This window comes from Primulina tabacum, chromosome 10 (genome assembly GCF_025594145.1).
Source record: "Primulina tabacum isolate GXHZ01 chromosome 10, ASM2559414v2, whole genome shotgun sequence".
NCBI lineage: Eukaryota > Viridiplantae > Streptophyta > Magnoliopsida > Lamiales > Gesneriaceae > Primulina > Primulina tabacum.
Window position 1 is genome coordinate 40,858,718 of NC_134559.1, and position 16,843 is coordinate 40,875,560.

General features: G+C 42.4%; 12 non-coding genes across 12 annotated transcripts; all 12 read left to right on the forward strand.

Moving 5' to 3' along the window:
* The first annotated feature begins 5,150 nt into the window (after positions 1-5,150).
* LOC142517492 (5S ribosomal RNA) lies at positions 5,151-5,269 on the forward strand. Its single transcript, XR_012813236.1, has one exon. It is a non-coding gene; the product is annotated as a 5S ribosomal RNA (ribosomal RNA).
* A 684-nt stretch (positions 5,270-5,953) lies between these two features.
* Positions 5,954-6,072, forward strand: LOC142509715 (5S ribosomal RNA). The gene has a single exon (XR_012807875.1). It is a non-coding gene; the product is annotated as a 5S ribosomal RNA (ribosomal RNA).
* An 805-nt stretch (positions 6,073-6,877) lies between these two features.
* On the forward strand, positions 6,878-6,996 carry LOC142510245 (5S ribosomal RNA). The gene has a single exon (XR_012808369.1). It is a non-coding gene; the product is annotated as a 5S ribosomal RNA (ribosomal RNA).
* An 804-nt stretch (positions 6,997-7,800) lies between these two features.
* Positions 7,801-7,920, forward strand: LOC142509633 (5S ribosomal RNA). Its single transcript, XR_012807799.1, has one exon. It is a non-coding gene; the product is annotated as a 5S ribosomal RNA (ribosomal RNA).
* A 639-nt stretch (positions 7,921-8,559) lies between these two features.
* On the forward strand, positions 8,560-8,678 carry LOC142509735 (5S ribosomal RNA). The gene has a single exon (XR_012807892.1). It is a non-coding gene; the product is annotated as a 5S ribosomal RNA (ribosomal RNA).
* Positions 8,679-9,481: 803 nt separating this feature from the next.
* Positions 9,482-9,600, forward strand: LOC142510295 (5S ribosomal RNA). The gene has a single exon (XR_012808418.1). It is a non-coding gene; the product is annotated as a 5S ribosomal RNA (ribosomal RNA).
* A 1,219-nt stretch (positions 9,601-10,819) lies between these two features.
* On the forward strand, positions 10,820-10,938 carry LOC142513966 (5S ribosomal RNA). The gene has a single exon (XR_012809885.1). It is a non-coding gene; the product is annotated as a 5S ribosomal RNA (ribosomal RNA).
* A 681-nt stretch (positions 10,939-11,619) lies between these two features.
* Positions 11,620-11,738, forward strand: LOC142509220 (5S ribosomal RNA). Its single transcript, XR_012807405.1, has one exon. It is a non-coding gene; the product is annotated as a 5S ribosomal RNA (ribosomal RNA).
* Positions 11,739-12,547: 809 nt separating this feature from the next.
* Positions 12,548-12,666, forward strand: LOC142506418 (5S ribosomal RNA). Its single transcript, XR_012804712.1, has one exon. It is a non-coding gene; the product is annotated as a 5S ribosomal RNA (ribosomal RNA).
* Positions 12,667-13,347: 681 nt separating this feature from the next.
* On the forward strand, positions 13,348-13,466 carry LOC142514881 (5S ribosomal RNA). The gene has a single exon (XR_012810756.1). It is a non-coding gene; the product is annotated as a 5S ribosomal RNA (ribosomal RNA).
* An 881-nt stretch (positions 13,467-14,347) lies between these two features.
* Positions 14,348-14,466, forward strand: LOC142515328 (5S ribosomal RNA). The gene has a single exon (XR_012811180.1). It is a non-coding gene; the product is annotated as a 5S ribosomal RNA (ribosomal RNA).
* Positions 14,467-15,031: 565 nt separating this feature from the next.
* Positions 15,032-15,150, forward strand: LOC142516496 (5S ribosomal RNA). The gene has a single exon (XR_012812288.1). It is a non-coding gene; the product is annotated as a 5S ribosomal RNA (ribosomal RNA).
* The last annotated feature ends 1,693 nt before the right edge of the window (positions 15,151-16,843 follow it).

Below are 16,843 nucleotides of genomic sequence, written 5' to 3' on the forward strand. Positions count from 1 at the left end.
AGGGCGCTGAAGCGGGCCTGATAAGGCAGAGAGGAGCTGCATCTGTTCCCCTAGAATCGAGACCACAGCAACCACCTCCCCGATTTGAGAGTGACAGTAGCAGTGGTAGAAAGAAAGATTTTCTGAAGGCTAGAGGAAAGCAGTTTAAGAAGTCTGGCGGCAGTTTTGCTAGCTCCAGTGGTTCCGAACAGAGTTATACCGGCGTTTACTGCGGAAATTGTGGAGGGAGACATTCCACTGAGCAATGCCAAGGAGTACTTGGTAGTTGCCACTTCTGCAAACAACAGGGACATTTTGCCAGAGTGTGTCCACAGAAGGGTTCTCAAGGATCCCAGAGAGCCGAATCATCTGGATCAGCGGCACAGTGGAGTAGACGATCAGCTGCTGTTCCTTCATTTCAGCCAGCACCATCTCAGTCACAGTAGAGGCCAGGAGGAAGTCAGACAGTTGGCCAGCCTCCTAGACAGCAGGCCAGAGTATTTGCTTTGACTGAGGAGCAGGCTCAGGAAGCACCAGATGATGATGTTGCAGGTAACTGTTCTTGATGTAGTTATCCTCCTTTTGTATTGATAAATACGGATGCTTCCCATATGTTTATTTCTGAACGATTTGCATTGAGTCATGCATTGCCTGTTGAAGCTTTATTCTACTGTAGTGTATCTCTTGACTAGTTGGGGAGAGTTTTTATATCAGTGAATTCTGTAAAATATCGTATACTATAGTAGGATGAGAATGAGATTGAGTTAGATCGTGTGGTAGCTTGTATTGTACTAGTGTTGTCTGGTTTTGAGACTGCATTACTGATATTGATATGCTGACCAAGTACAGAGCTACCCTAGATTAGTTCCACAAGATGGTGAAAATCGGACCTGAGATGGCCAAGGGATGAATAGTGTACGATAAGGATTCTAGATTGAGAATTCCTTTGATAATTCATACTATCTATAACTCGATTATTACAGAAAGGAACAGAGGGACTCCTTATGTATTCGGTTGATTTACTGAAGTTGAGTCTATCATTGGCTGATTTACCAATGATAAGAAAGTTAATAATGTTTTCCCCGATAAGACTTCTGATTCGATTCCAATCAGAGAGATTGATTTTAGCCTTGATTTGATATCAGAAACAGATTGCATCCTGATTGAGACAGATTATATTCAGGGTGTGTTATATCTGAAGATGTTATATCTGTTGAATTTAGCAGATTTAAACCGGAATTAGTTGGCCGAGGTGGATATCAGTGTCAAACATTTGCGGTTTATGAGTTTAGCAGATCAGTACCGATGAGTGATGTTTTGAATCTGATTGAAGCTTGCTGTTGTTTTGAATCTGGGTTTGAATCAGGTAAGTAATACTGCCTTGTATATGAATAACCAATCTGTTGTTCCAAATGTTCCGAATTTAAAATGATAAATATTGCCAGACAGTGTGCAATAACTTATTCAGTATGCATTTTGATAGTTGAAAAGATGTTGATAGAAACAGATGAGAGTAGATGTGACAGAGTTTGTATTGGAATGTCTAATTACCTAAAGATAAAGACAGAAATATAGAAACCAGGAGATGGGTTATACCGATTATTGATACTTAAATAGAAATGAGGGTACATTTCTATGGATTGGTGACGAAAATATCGAAATTTTCCTAAGACTGTGATGCGATGTGATTATGATTATAATTGATAGAATGCTTGAATATGCATATATTAGGTGTACAGGATGATGTACAGATAAGATCAGACGATCAAGAGTTATGTCAGAAGAGTGATTAGACTGCATTGAATGCCAAAATTGACTATATCACACGATGATTTTCGGTTGATTTTGTATTTTTGGCAGAATATATTATAAACTCCTTCACCTATCGTCTATAGATCGACGGATAGTCGGAGCAAACTATCCGGATACTGGAGAATATCCAAGAACTGTAGTGCTGGATTTTAGCACTAGTTGACATGATTTATTGTCATTTGTGAATTATCGTACAACCACAGCTATCAGACAAGTATTGAAATGACTTCTTTCGAAGCGTTGTACGAAATTAAATGTTGATCCCCTCTTTATTGGGATGATATCTCTGAGGTTCCTGATATCGACCTGGCATGATCAGAGATATGACTGAAAAAGTGAAGCTGATTCAGAAGAAAATGAAGGCAGCCCAAGACAGACAAGCCAAATATGCCAATGTCCGACGACGACCGTTGGTATTTGAGGCTGGAAACCGAGTATTTTTGAAAATTTCACCTTTCAGATGAATTGTCCGATTTGGCAAGAAAGGGGAGTTGTCTCCACGATAGATTGGGCCGTATGAGATTCTTGAGAAGATAGGAGATCGTGCCTATCGACTCACTTTACCGCTTTCATTATCCGGAATACATGATGTCTCTCATGTAGTTTTATGGCAGAAGTACATGCAAGATACTTCCCATATGATTCAACCAGACGAAGTTGAATTGAATGAGACATTGAGCTATTTCGAAAAACCGATTCAGATTATTGATCGTAAAGAAAAGTAGCTCAGAAAGAAGACTATTCCACTTGTGAAGATTCAGTGGAGTCGTCATGACATCGATAAAGCTACTTGGGAAACCGAGTCTGATATGAGACAGAGATTTCCTGAGTTATTTCACTGATGTGAGTATTTTGATTCAGCTTCTGCTATACATTTCTTTCTGATATCTAATTTGATTGCCTGTGATTTCGGGGACGAAATCAAATCTTAGGGGGTGAGAAATGTAATGCCCGAGATTTTGATTCTGTTAATCTAAGATTATTGATTAAGAATTGAGGTGATTATAGCCGGGCCATTTCGAGACCAGATTGGGCAAAACATATGAAAAGTACAATGTTTGGACAGAACTGTTGGCGCCCGAGCGGTAGGAAATGACCGCCCGAGCGCCAGTGTTCAATAAGAATACTATTCGGGCAGAACCTGTGGCGCCCGAGCGGTAGAAAATTACCGCCCGAGCGCCAATGGATAACAAGCCGAGTACCGGGCAGAGTGTTCGGCCGCCCGAGCGGTAGTTTATAACCGCCCGAGCGCCGACTGAAAATCAGGGAGAATGGGACACATATCTTTACATGCATGAGATATATATATATATATATATATATATATATATATAAGTTTCCTTCTTCAGAATTTAGCAGGAAGAGTCGAGGATTTCTCTAATTTTGAATCCGACTTCAGTACTGTGTTCCTATCGACGCAGGCTTCAACTGGACGTAAGTTTTGCTACGTTTTGATATGATTTGAAATTATGTTGTTGAAGGAATCGGATATGATTCATATATGATGTTCTTGCGATATTAGACATTGTATAATCGAAACCGGACTGGAGAACAGATATCATATGAAATTGTTATGATTTTCGGAGTAGTTTTGGAGTCGATTTGATATCATAATTGAATTGTTATCGATTATGAGATATTGGAAGTGATATATGACTAATATGGTATTGTTGGGTATACCGATATTGTACCGTTATGCCATCGATAGTGAATTAGATTGAGTATTGAGCAGAACAGATTTGATTGGAGTAATGTATTGATATTATACTCCTCGATATTGTTATTGCCAGATTGATATTGTCAGGCTTTGAGTTCGAGACTTTGACAGAGTCAGAGTGACAGAAAGAAAGGCATAAATTAATGTTGAGTTGGGATTGCACAACTCGAGTGAGGTTTGACTCGAGTTTCCCTAAATCACATACCTAGTTTACTGCATTGATATTTGTAGTTAATGAGATTGATGTTTGTAGTCTATTGATTTATAGCCACTGCATGTTTTGACTACTGATTTGTTTAGTCATAGACTGATTCGTCAAGCTATCGGCCGAGTTGCCTAGCTACTGGCTGATTCGCCTAGTCATCGGATGATTCGCCTAGTCCCTGACTGATTCGTCTAATTATTGGCTGATTCGCTTAATCCTTGAATGATTCGTCAATTCTGCGGCTGTTTCGCCCAGACACTGGATATAGGAATTATATCGATGCCGTTTAGGGTTGGGTCATTCCTATCGACTGAGATTCGATATAATTCTCAATATTCAAAACCGGGATCCCTAGATTAGGAATGAGTCAAGTCTGAGTTGACGCGTTGTTTGAGTCAAGTCTGATACGACTAGTTGATTTACAGTTTTGATATCATACATGTTTGTTGATTGGCTGCATGTGAATGATATTTGTTATATGCTTTTGTATATGTTTTTATATGATTGCATGTTTACATTGTTTATACAGGGATTTATTCTCACCGGAGTTATCCGGCTGTTGTTTTGTTTTGTATGTGTGCATGACAACAGGTGGGACAGGCTCAGGGTCGAGGAGATGAGGAAAGATCGTGATTAGAGTGGAGGCTCCGGACTTGGATTAGAGATAGGGTTGGACACTTGATATTAGCTGTTAAACCTTAGTTGAATAAATGTATGTGGTACAGGACTTGTACTTTTATACTGAGATGTATATACGTTTTATTTCCTTACGTTCCGCATTTTAAAAAAAATTTAGACCCTGTTTTATAATTGATTAATTAGTCCCAATGATGATTAAGAAACATGATTAGCGTCCGATCCCCCACACCCGAATTTGGACAAAATTGTTGCCTAATTAGATTGTAAACGGGCAAACGAACGAGACTCATTACTCCGCAATGAGCTAGCGAGAGTTTAGCCGAATTCTTTCTCTAAGACCCTCTAATTTGCAATTTTCCGCTTCTGTTGAACTTCCGTTTCCTCGAGAAATCCGCTTAGGAAGTTTGAAATTCGATTTTGGTTCTATTTTATCATATCCCAGGCATAATAATAGCTTTACATTCGTTATTTTCTTCTTCTTATTTTTTTTCTATTTTCTGCTAACATTTAGCGATTTTTGTTGTCGAGAGCCGGTTCTGTTCTGAAGGGTATGATGCAGATTACTCTAGAGACGGTTAACTCATTAAAAATAATTATTTCGATTGTTTTAGCCTTAATTTACGTAAACGATCGCGACACAAGGACTGCTCAGGGAGGTCACCCATCCTAGCTCTGCCATCGCGCCAGAACGGTTAACTTCATTGTTCTGATTGGGCGAGAGCAGTGCCGCGTGTTGTCCATCGCCGCCCGCTCCACATGTACTCGAAGGATATAAGAATAAACATCCCACTCAATGTCGGGTACGATCATACCAGCACTAATGCACCGGATCCCATCAGAACTCCGAAGTTAAGCGTGCTTGGGCGAGAGCAGTGCTAGGATGGGCTACCCCCTGGAAAGTCCTCGTGTTGCACCCCTTTTTGTGTTTTTCTATTTTTTATTACTTGTTGACAGACGATTTTCGGCTCAAATCATCTGAATCTCGATCGGGACCAGATAAAACATCTGAAATCAACGTTGCTCGGGCACTGCCGGATTTGGAAAAAATTTTAGTCTAATTTGATTGTAAACGGGCAAACGAACGAGATTCCTTACTCCGCAATGAGCTGGCGAGAGTTTAGCCGAATTCCTTCTCTATGACGCTCTAATTTTCGATTTTCCGCTTCTTATAAACTTTCGTTTCCTCGAGAAATACTCATAGGAAGTTTGAAATTTGATTCCTGTTCCATTTTATCGTATCTTAGGCATAATAATAGCTTTACATTCGCTATTTTCTTCTTTTTATTTTTTTTTCTATTTTCTAGGAACATTTAGCGATTTTTTTTGTCGTGAGCCGGTTTTGTGTAGAAGGGTATGATGCAGATTATTCTTGAGATGGTTAACTCATTAAAAACAATTATTTCGACTGTTTTAGCCATAATTTACGTAAACGGTCGCGACACGAGGAATGCCCAGGGAGGTCACCCATCCTAGCTCGGTCATCGCGCCAGAACGCTTAACTTCGTGGTTCTGATTGTGCGAGTGCAGTGCCGCATGTTTTCCATCGCCGCCCGCTCCACACGTACTCGAAGGATGTAAGAATAAACATCCCACTCAATGTCGGGTGCAATCATACCAGTTAAAATGCACCGGATCCCATCAGAACTCCGAAGTTAAGCGTGCTTGGGCGAGAGCAGTACTAGGATGGGTGACCTCCTGGGATGTCCTCGTGATTCACCCTTTTTCGTCTTTTTATATTTTTGATTACTTGTTGACAGACGATTTTTGGCTGAAGTTAAGCGTGCTTGGGCGAGAACAGTACTAGGATGGGTGACCCCCTAGGAAGTCCTCGTGTTGCACCCCTTTTCGTGTTTTTTCATTTTTAATGCTTGTTGACCGACGAATTTCGGCTCAAATCATCTGAATCTCGATCAGGAACAGATAAAACATGTGAAATCAACGTAGCTCGGGCACTGCCGGATTTGGACAAAATTGTAGCCTAACTAGATTGTAAACGGGCAAACGAACGAGAATCATTACTCCGCAATGAGCTGGCGAGAGTTTAGCCGAATTCTTTCTCTAAGAGCCTCTAATTTGCAATTTTCCGCTTCTGTTAAGCTTCCGTTTCCTCGAGAAATCCGCTTAGGAAATTCGAAATTCGATTCCGTTTCCATTTTATCGTATCCCAGGCTTAATAATATCTTTACATTCGTTATTTTCTTCTTCTTATTTTTTTTTCTGTTTTCTGGGAACATTTAGCGATTTTTGTTGTCGTGAGCCTGTTCTGTGCGGAAGGGTATGATGCAGATTACTTTGGAGACGGTTAACTCATTAAAAACAATTATTTCGATTGTTTTATCCTTAATTTACGTAAACGGTCGCGACATGAGGACTGCTCAGGAAGGTCACCCATCCTAGTTCTGTCATCGCGCCAGAACGCTTAACTTCATGGTTCTGATTGGGCGAGAGCAGTGCCGCGTGTTGTCCATCGCCGCCCGCTCCACATGTACTCAAAGGATATAAGAATAAACATCCCACAAAATGTCGGATGCGATCATACTAGCACTAATGCATCGGACCCCATCAGAACTCCGAAGTTAAGCGTGCCTAGGCGAGAGCAGTACAAGGATGGGTGTCCCCCTGAGAAGTCCTCGTGTTTCACCTTTTTTCGTGTTTTTCTATTTTTGATTACTTGTTGACAGACGATTTTCGGCTGAAGTTAAGCGTGCTTGGACGAGAGCAGTACTAGGATGGGTGACCCCCTAGGAAGTCCTCGTGTTGCACCCCTTTTCGTGTTTTTCCATTTTTAATTACTTGTTGACAGACGAATTTCGGCTCAAATCATCTGAATCTCGATCAGGACCAGATAAAACATGTGATATCAATGTAGCACGGGCACTGCTGGATTTGGACAAAATTGTAGCCTAATTAGATTGTAAACGGGCAAACGAACGAGACTCGTTACTCCGCAATGAGCTAGCGAGAGTTTAGCCGAATTCTTTCTTTAAGACCCTCTAATTTGAAATTTTCCGCTTCTGTTAAACTTCCGTTTCCTCGAGAAATCCGCTTAGGAAGTTTGAAATTAGATTCTGGTTCCATTTTATTGTATCCCAGGCATAATAATAGCTTTACATTCGTTATTTTCTTCTTCTTATTTTTTTCTATTTTCTTGGAACATTTAGCGATTTTTGTTGTCGTGAGTCGGTTCTGTGCGGAAGGGTATGATGCAGATTACTATGGAGACGGTTAACTCATTAAAAACAATTATTTCGATTGTTTTAGTCTTAATTTACGTAAACGGTCGCGACACGAGGACTGCTCAGGGAGGTCACCCATCCTAGCTCTGCCATCGCGCCAGAACGGTTAACTTCATTGTTCTGATTGGGCGAGAGCAGTGCCGCGTGTTGTCCATCACCGCTTGCTCCACACGTACTCGAGGGATATAAGAATAAACATCCCACTCAATGTCGGGTGCGATCATACCAGCACTAAAGCACCGGATCCCATCAGAACTACGAAGTTAAGCGTGCTTCGGCGAGAGCAGTACTAGGATGGGTGACCCCTGGGGGAAGTCCTCGTGTTACACCCTTTTTCGTATTTTTCTATTTTTGATTACTTGTTGACAGACGATTTTCGGCTCAAATCATTTGAATCTCGATCGGGACCAGATAAGACATGTGAAATCAACGTGGCTCGGGCACTGTCGGATTTGGACAAAATTGTAGCCTAATTTGATTGTAAACGGGCAAACGAAAGAGACTTATTACTCCGCAATGAGCTGGCAAGATTTTAGCCGAATTCCTTCTCAAAGACCCTCAAATTTGCGATTTCCGCTTCTGTTAAGCTTCCGTTTCCTCGAGAAATCCATTTAGGAAGTCTGAAATTCTATTACGGTTCCATTTTCTTCTTCTTTTTTTTTTCTATTTTCTGGGAACATTTAGCGATTTTTGTTGTCGTGAGCCGGTTTTGTGCGGAAGGGTACGACGCAGATTATTCAGGAGATGGGTAACTCATTAAAAACAATTATTTCGACTGTTTTAGCCATAAGTTACGTAAACGGTCGCGACACGAGGAATGCCCAGGGAGGTCACCCATCCTAGCTCTGTCATCGCGCCAGAACGGTTAACTTCATGGTTCTAATTGGGCGAGAGCAGTGCCACGTGTTGTCCATGGCCGCCTGCTCCACACGTACTCGAGGGATATAAGAATAAACATCCCACTCAATGTCGGGTACGATCATACGAGCACTAATGCACCGGATCCCATCAGTACTCCGAAGTTAAGCGTGCTTCGGCGAGAGCAGTACTAGGATGGGTGACCCCCTGGAATGTCCTCGTGATGCATCCCTTTTCGTGTTTTTCTATTTTTGATTACTTGTTGACAGAAGATTTTCGGCTGAAATTAAGCGTGCTTGGGCGAGAGCAGTACTAGGATGGGTTACCCCCTAGGAAGTCCTCGTGTTGCACCCCTTTTCGCGTTTTTCCATTTTTAATTACTTGTTGACAGACGAATTTCGGCTCAAATCATCTGAATCTCGAATAGGACCAGATAAAACATGTGAAATCAACGTAGCTCGGGCACTGCCGGATTTGGACAAAATTTTAGCCTAATTAGATTGTAAACGGGCAAACGAACGAGATTCATTACTCTGCAATGAGCTGACGAGAGTTTAGCCGAATTCTTTCTCTAAGACTCTCTAATTTGCCATTTTCCGCTTCTGTTAAGCTTCCGTTTCCTCGAGAAATCCGCTTAGGAAGTTCCAAATTCGATTCTGGTTCCATTTTATCGTATCCCAAACATAATAATAGCTTTACATTCGTTATTTTCTTCTTCTTATTTTTTTTTTTATTTTCTGGTTACATTTAGCGATTTTTGTTATCGTGAGCCAGTTCTATACGGAAAGGTGTGAAGCAGATTACTCCTGAGACGGTTAACTCATTAAAAACAATTATTTCTACTGTTTTATCCATAATTTACGTAAACGATTGCGACACGAGGACTGCCCAGGGAGGTCACCCATCCTAGCTCCGCCTTCGCGCCAGGTTGCTTCACTTCATGGTTTTAATTGGGTGAGAGCAGTGCCGCGTGTTGTCCATCGTTCGCTCCACATGTACTCGAAGGATATAAGAATAAACATCCCACTCAATGTCGGGTGCGATCATACCAGCACTAATGCACCGCATCCCTTCAGAACTCCGAAGTTAAGCGTGCTTGGGCGAGAGCAGTACTAGGATGGGTGACCCCCTGGAATGTCCTTGTGATGCATCCTTTTTCGTGTTTTTCTATTTTTGATTACTTGTTGACAGAAGATTTTCGGCTGAAGTTAAGCGTGCATGGGCGAGAGCAGTACTAGGATGGGTGACCCCCTAGGAAGTCCTCGTGTTGCACCCTTTTTTGTGTTTTTCCATTTTTAATTACTTGTTGACAGACGAATTTCGGCTCAAATCATCTGAATCTCGATCAGGACTAGATAAAACATGTGAAATCAACGTAGCTCGGGTATTGCCGGATTTGGACAAAATTGTAGCCTAATTTGATTGTAAACGGGCAAACGAACGACACTCCTTACTCCGCAATGAGCTGGCGAGAGTTTAGCCGAATTCCTTCTCTAAGACCCTCTAATTTGCTATTTTTCGCTTCTGTTAAGTTTCCGTTTCCACGAGAAATCCGCATAGGAAGTTTGAAATTCGATTCCGATTCCATTTTATTGTATCCTAAGAATAATAATAGCTTTACATTCGCTATTTCTTCTTCTTATTTTTTTTTCTATTTTCTGGGAACATTTAGCGATTTTTGTTGTCGTGAGCCGATTCTGTGCAGAATGGTATGACGCAGATTACTTCGGAGACGGTTAACTCATTAAAAACAATTATTTCGACTGTTTTATCCATAATTTACGTAAACGGTCACAACACGAGGACTGCCCAGGGAGGTCACCCATCCTAGCTCTGCCATCGCGCTTCACTTCATGGTTTTGATTGGGTGAGAGCAGTGCCGCCTGTTGTCCATCGCCCGCTCCACACGTACTCGAGGGATATAAGTTTCACCCTTTTTCGTGTTTTGTAGTTTTTATTACTTGTTGACATACTATTTTCGGCTCAAATCATCTGAATCTCGATCGGGACCAGATAAAACATGTGAAATCAACGTAGCTCGGGCACTGCCGGATTTGGACAAAATTGTAGCCTAATTTGATTGTAAACGGGCAAACGAACGAGACTCCTTACTCCGCAATGAGCTGGCGAGACGGTTACTCTGGAGACGGTTAACTCATTAAAAACAATTATTTCGACTTTTTAATCCATAATTTACGTAAACGGTCCCGACACGAGGACTGCCCAGGGAGGTCACCCATCCTCGTTCTGCCATCGCGCCAGGACGCTTAACTTCATGGTTCTGATTGGTTGAGAGCAGTGCCGCATGTTGTCCATCGCCGCCCGATCCACACGTACTCGAGGGATATAAGAATAAACATCACACTCAATGTCGGGTGCGATCATACCAGCACTAATGCACCGGATCCCATCAGAACTCCAAAGTTAAGCGTGCTTGGGCGAGAGCAGTACTAGGATGGATGACCCATTGGGAATTCCTCGTGTTGCACCCCTTTTCGTGTTTTTCTATTCTTGATTACTTGTTGACAGACGATTTTCAGCTCAAATCATCTGAATCTCGATCGGGACAAGATAAGACGTGTGAAATCAACGTAGCTCGGGCACTGCCGTATTTGGACAAAATTGTAGTCTAATTTGATTGTAAACGGGCAAACGAACGAGATTCATTACTCCGCAATGAGCTGGCGAGAATACAGCCGAATTCCTTCTCTAAGACCCTCTGATTTGCGATTTTAAGCTTCTGTTAAGATTCCGTTTCCTCGAGAAATCCGCTTAGAAAGTTCGAAATTTGATTCCGGTTCCATTTTATAGTATCCTAGGCATAATAATAGCTTTACATTCGCTATTTTCTTATTCTTATTTTTTTCTATTTTCTGGAAAAATTTAGAAATTTTTGTTGTCGTGAGCCAGTTCTGTGCGGAAGGGTATGACGCAGATAACTCCGGAGACGCTTAACTCATTAAAAACAATTATTTCGACTGTTTTAGCCAAAATTTACGTAAACAGTCGCGATCCGAGGACTTCCCGGGCGGTCACCCACCCTAGCTCTGCCATCACGCCAGAACGCTTAACTTCATGGTTATGATTGGGCGAGACCAGTGCTGCGTGTTGTCCATTGCCGCCCGCTCCACACGTACTCGAAGGATATAAGAATAAACATCCCACTCAAAGTTGCGTGCGATCATACCGGCACTAATGCACCGGATCTCATCAGAACTCCGGAGTTAAGTGTGCTTGGGCGAGAGCAGTACTAGAATGGGTGACCCCCTGGGATGTCTTCGTGATGCACCCCTTTTCGTGTTTTTCTATTTTTGATTACTTGTTGACAGACGATTTTCGGCTGAAGTTAAGCGTGCTTGGGCGAGAGCAGTACTAGGATGGGTGGCCCCCTAGAAAGTCCTCGTGCTGCACCCCTTTTCGTGTTTTTCCATTTTTAATTACTTGTTGACAGACGAATTTCGGCTCAAATCATCTGAATCTCGATCCGGACAAGATAAAACATGTGAAATCAACGTAGCTCGGGCACTGCCGGATTTGGACAAAATTGTAGCCTAATTAGATTGTAAACGGGCAAACGAACAAGACTCATTACTCCGCAATGAGTTGGCGAGAGTTTAGCCGAATTATTTCTCTAAGACCCTCTAATTTGCAATTTTCCGCTTCTGTTAAGCTTCCGTTTCTACGAGAAATCCGCTTAGGAAGTTCGAAATTCGATTCTGGTTCCATTTTATCATATCCCAGGCATAATAATTGCTTTACATTCCTTGTTTTCTTCTTCTAATTTTTTTTCTATTTTCTGGAAATATTTAGCGACTTTTGTTGTCGTGAGCCGGTTCTGTGCAAAAAGGGTATGATGCAGATTACTCTGGAGATGGTTAACTCATTAAAAACAATTTTTTCGATTGTTTTAGCCTTAATTTACGTAAACGGTCGCGACACGAGGACTGCTCAGGGAGGTCACCCATCCTAGCTCTGCCATCGCGCCAGAACAGCTTAACTTCATGGTTCTGATTGGGCGAGAGCAGTGCCGCGTGTTCTCCATCGCCGCCAGCTCCACACGTACTCGAGGGATATATAAGAATAAACATCCCACTCAATGTCCGGTGCGATCATACCAGCACTAATGCAACGGATCCCGTCAGAACTCCGAAGTTAAGCGTGCTTGGGCGACACCAGTACTAGGATGGGTGACCCCCTGGGAAGTCCTCGTGTTGCACCCCTTTTCGTGTTTTTCTATTTTTGATTACTTGTAGACAGACGATTTTTGGCTCAAATCCTCTGAATCTCGATCGGGACCAGATAAAACATGTGAAATCAACGTAGCTCGGGCACTGCCGGATTTGGACAAATTTTTAGCCTAATTTGATTGTAAACGGGCAAACGAACGAGACTCATTACTCCGCAATGAGCAGGCGAGAGTTTAACCGAATTCTTTCTCGAAGACCCTCTAATTTGCGATTTTCCGCTTCTGTTAAGCTTCCGTTTCCTCGAGAAATCCGCTTAGGAAGTTCGAAATTCGAGTCCGGTTCCATTTTATCGTATCCCATGTATAATAATAGCTTTACATTCGCTATTTTCTTCTTCTTATTTTTTTTTATTTTCTGAGAACATTTAGCGATTTTTGTTGTCGTGAGCCGGTTCTGTGCAGAAGGGTATGACGCAGATTACTCCGAAGACGGTTAACTCATTAAAAACAATTATTTCGACTGTTTTATCAATAATTTACGTAAACGGTCGCGACACGAGGAACGCCTAGGGAGGTCACCCATCCTAGCTCTGCCATCGCGCCAGATCGCTTAACTTCATGGTTCTGATTGGGCGAGAACAAAGCCGCGTGTTGTCCATCCCGCCCGCTCCACAGGTATTCGAGGAATATAAGAATAAACATCCCACTCAATGTCAGGTGCGATCATACCAGCACTAATGCATCGGATCCCATCAGAACTCCAAAGTTAAGCGTGCTTGGACGAGAGAAGTACTAGGATGGGTGACCCCTTGGGAAGTCCTCGTGTTGCACCCCTTTTCGTGTTTTTCTATTTTTGATTACTTGTTGACAGACGATTTTCGGATCAAATCATCTGAATCTCGATCGAGACCAGATAAGACATGTGAATCAACGTGGCTCGGGCACTGCCGGATTTGGACAAAATTGTAGCCTAATTTTATTGTTAACGGGCAAGCGAACGAGACTTATTACTCTGCAATGAGCTGGCGAGATTTAAGCCGAATTCTTTCTCTAAGACCCTCTAATTTGCGATTTTCCGCTTCAGTTAAGCTTGCGCTTCCTCAAGAAATCCGTTTAGGAAGTCCGAAATTCGATTCCGGTTTTATTTTATCGTATCCCAAGCATAATAATAGCTTTACATTCGCTATTTTCTTCTTCTTATTTTTTTCTATTTTTGGAAACATTAAGCGATTTTTGTTGTCGTGAGCCGCTTCTGTGCGGAAGGGTATGACGCAGATTACTCCGGACACGTTTAACTCATTAAAAACAATTATTTCGACTGTTATATCCATATTTTACGTAAACGGTCGCGACACGAGGACTGCCCAGGGAGGTCTCCCATCCTAGCTCTGCCATCGCGCCAGAACGCTTAACTTCATGGTTCGGATTGGGCGAGAGCAGTGCCGCGTGTTGTCCATCGCCGCCAGCTCCACACGTACTCGAGGGATATAATAATAAACATCCCACACAATGTCGGGTGCGATCATACCAGCACTAATGCACCGGATCCAATCAGAACTCCGAACTTAAGCGTGCTAGGATGGGTGACCGCCGGATCCAATCAGTACTCCGAACTTCATGGTTCGGATTGGGCGAGAGCAGTGCCGCGTGTTGTCCATCGCCGCCCGATTCCCATATACTCGAGGGATATAAGAATAAACATCCCACTTAATGTCAGGTGCGATCATACCAGTACTAATGCACCGGATTCCATCAGAACTCCGAAGTTAAGCGTGCTTGGTCGAGAGCAGTACTAGGATGGGTGACCCCTTGGGAAGTCCTCGTGTTGCACCCTTTTTCGTGTTTTTCTATTTTTGATTACTTGTTGACACACGATTTTTGGCTCAAATCATCTGAATCTCGATCGGGACCAGATAAGACATGTGAAATCAACGTAGCTCGGGCACTGCAGGATTTGGACAAAATTGTAGGCTAATTTGATTGTAAAAGGGCAAACGAACGAGACTTATTACTCTGTAATGAGCTGGCGAGATTTTAGCCGAATTGCTTCTCTAAGACCCTCTAATTTGCGATTTTCCGCTTCTGTTAAGCTTCTGTTTCCTCGAGAAATCCGCTTAGGAAGTTCGAAATTCGATTCCTGTGCGGAAGGGTATGATGCAAATTACTTCGGAGACGGTTAACTAATTAAAAACAATTATTTCGACTGTTTTAGCCATAATTTATGTAAACGGTCGCGACACAAGAACTTCTCAGGTAGGTCACCCATCCTAGCACTGCCATCGCTCCAGAACGCTTAACTTCATGATTCTGAATAGGCGAGAGCATTGCCGCGTGTTGTCCATCGCCGCTCGCTCCACACGTACTCGAGGGATATAAGAATAAACATCCCACTCAATGTCGGGTGCGATCATACCAGCACTAATGCACCGGATCCCATCAGAACTCCGAAGTTAAGCTTGCTTGGGCGAGAGCAGTACTAGGTTGGGTGACCCCCTGGGAAGTCCTTGTGTTACACCACTTTTCGTGTTTTTCTATTTTTGATTACTTGTTGACAGATGATTTTTGGCTAAAATCATCTGAATCTCGATCAGGACAAGATAAAACATGTGAAATCAACGTAGCTCGGGCAGTGCTGGGTTTGGACAAAATTGTAGGCTAATTTGATTGTAAACGGGCAACCGAACGAGACTCATTACTCCGCAATGAGGTGGCGAGATTTTAGCCGAATTCTTTCTCTAAGACCCTCTAATTTGCGATTTTTCGCTTCTGTTAAGCTTCCGTTTTCTCGAGAAATCCGCTTAGGAAGTTCCAAATTCGATTCCAGATCCATTTTATCGTATCTCATGCATAAAAATAGCTTTACATTCGCTATTTTCTTCTTCTTATTTTTTTTTATTTTCTGGGAACATTTAGCGATTTTTGTTATCGTGAGCAAGTTCTCTACGGAAGAGTATGACGCAAATTACTCCGGAGAGGGTTAACTTATTAAAAACAATTATTTCGACTGTTTTATCCATATTTTACGTAAACGGTCGCGACACGAGGACTGCCCAGGGAGGTCCACCCATCCTAGCTCTGCCATCGCGCCAGAAAGCTTAACTTCATGGTTCTGATTGGGCGAGAGCAGTGCCGCGTGTTGTTCCTCGCCTCCCGCTCCACACGTACTCGAAAGATATAAGAATAAACATCCCACTCAATGTCGGGTGCGATCATACCAGCACTAATGCACCTGGGCGAGAGCAGTACTAGGATGGGTGGCCCTCTGGAAAGTCCTCGTGTTGCACGCCTTTTCGTGTTTTTCTATTTTTGATTACTTGTTGACAGACGATTTTCAGCTCAAATCTTCTGAATCTCGATCTGGACCAGATAAGACATGTGAAATCAACGTATCTCGGGCACTACCGGGTTTGGACAAAATTGTAGGCTAATTTCATTGTAAACGGGCAAACGAACGAGACTCATTACTCCGCAATGAGCTGGCGAGATTTTAGCAGAATTCCTTCTCTAAGACCCTCTAATTTGCGATTTTACGCTTCCGTTAAGCTTCTGTTTCCTCGAGAAATCCGCTTAGGAAGTTCGAAATTCGATTCCGGTTCCATTTTATCGTATCCCAGGCATAATAATAGCTTTACATTTGCTATTTTATTCTTCTTATTTTTTTCCTTTTATTTTTGGAACATTTAGCGATTTTTGTTGTCGTGAACCGGTCCTTTGCTGTAGGGTATGACGCAGATTACTCCGGAGACGGTTAACTCATTAAAAACAATTAATGCACCGGATCCCATCAAAACTCCGAAGTTAAGCGTGCTTGGTCGAGAGCAGTACTAGGATGGGTGACCCCCTGGGAAGTCCTCATGTTGCACCCCTTTTCGTGTTTTTCTATTTTTGATTACTTGTTGACAGACGATTTTCGGCTCAAATCATCTGAATCTCGATCGGGACAAGATAAGACATGAGAAATCAACGTAGCTCGGGTGCTGCCGGATTTGGACAATATTGTAGGCTAATTTGATTGCAAACGGGCTACGAACGAGACTCATTACTGCGCAATGAGGTGGAGTGATTTAGCCGAATTCTTTCTCTGAGACACTTTAATTTGCGATTTTCCACTTCTGTTAAGCTTCTGTTTTCTCGAGAAATCTGCTTAGGAAGTTCGAAATTCGATTCCGGTTCCATTTTATCGTATCCCAGGCATAATAACGGATTTACAT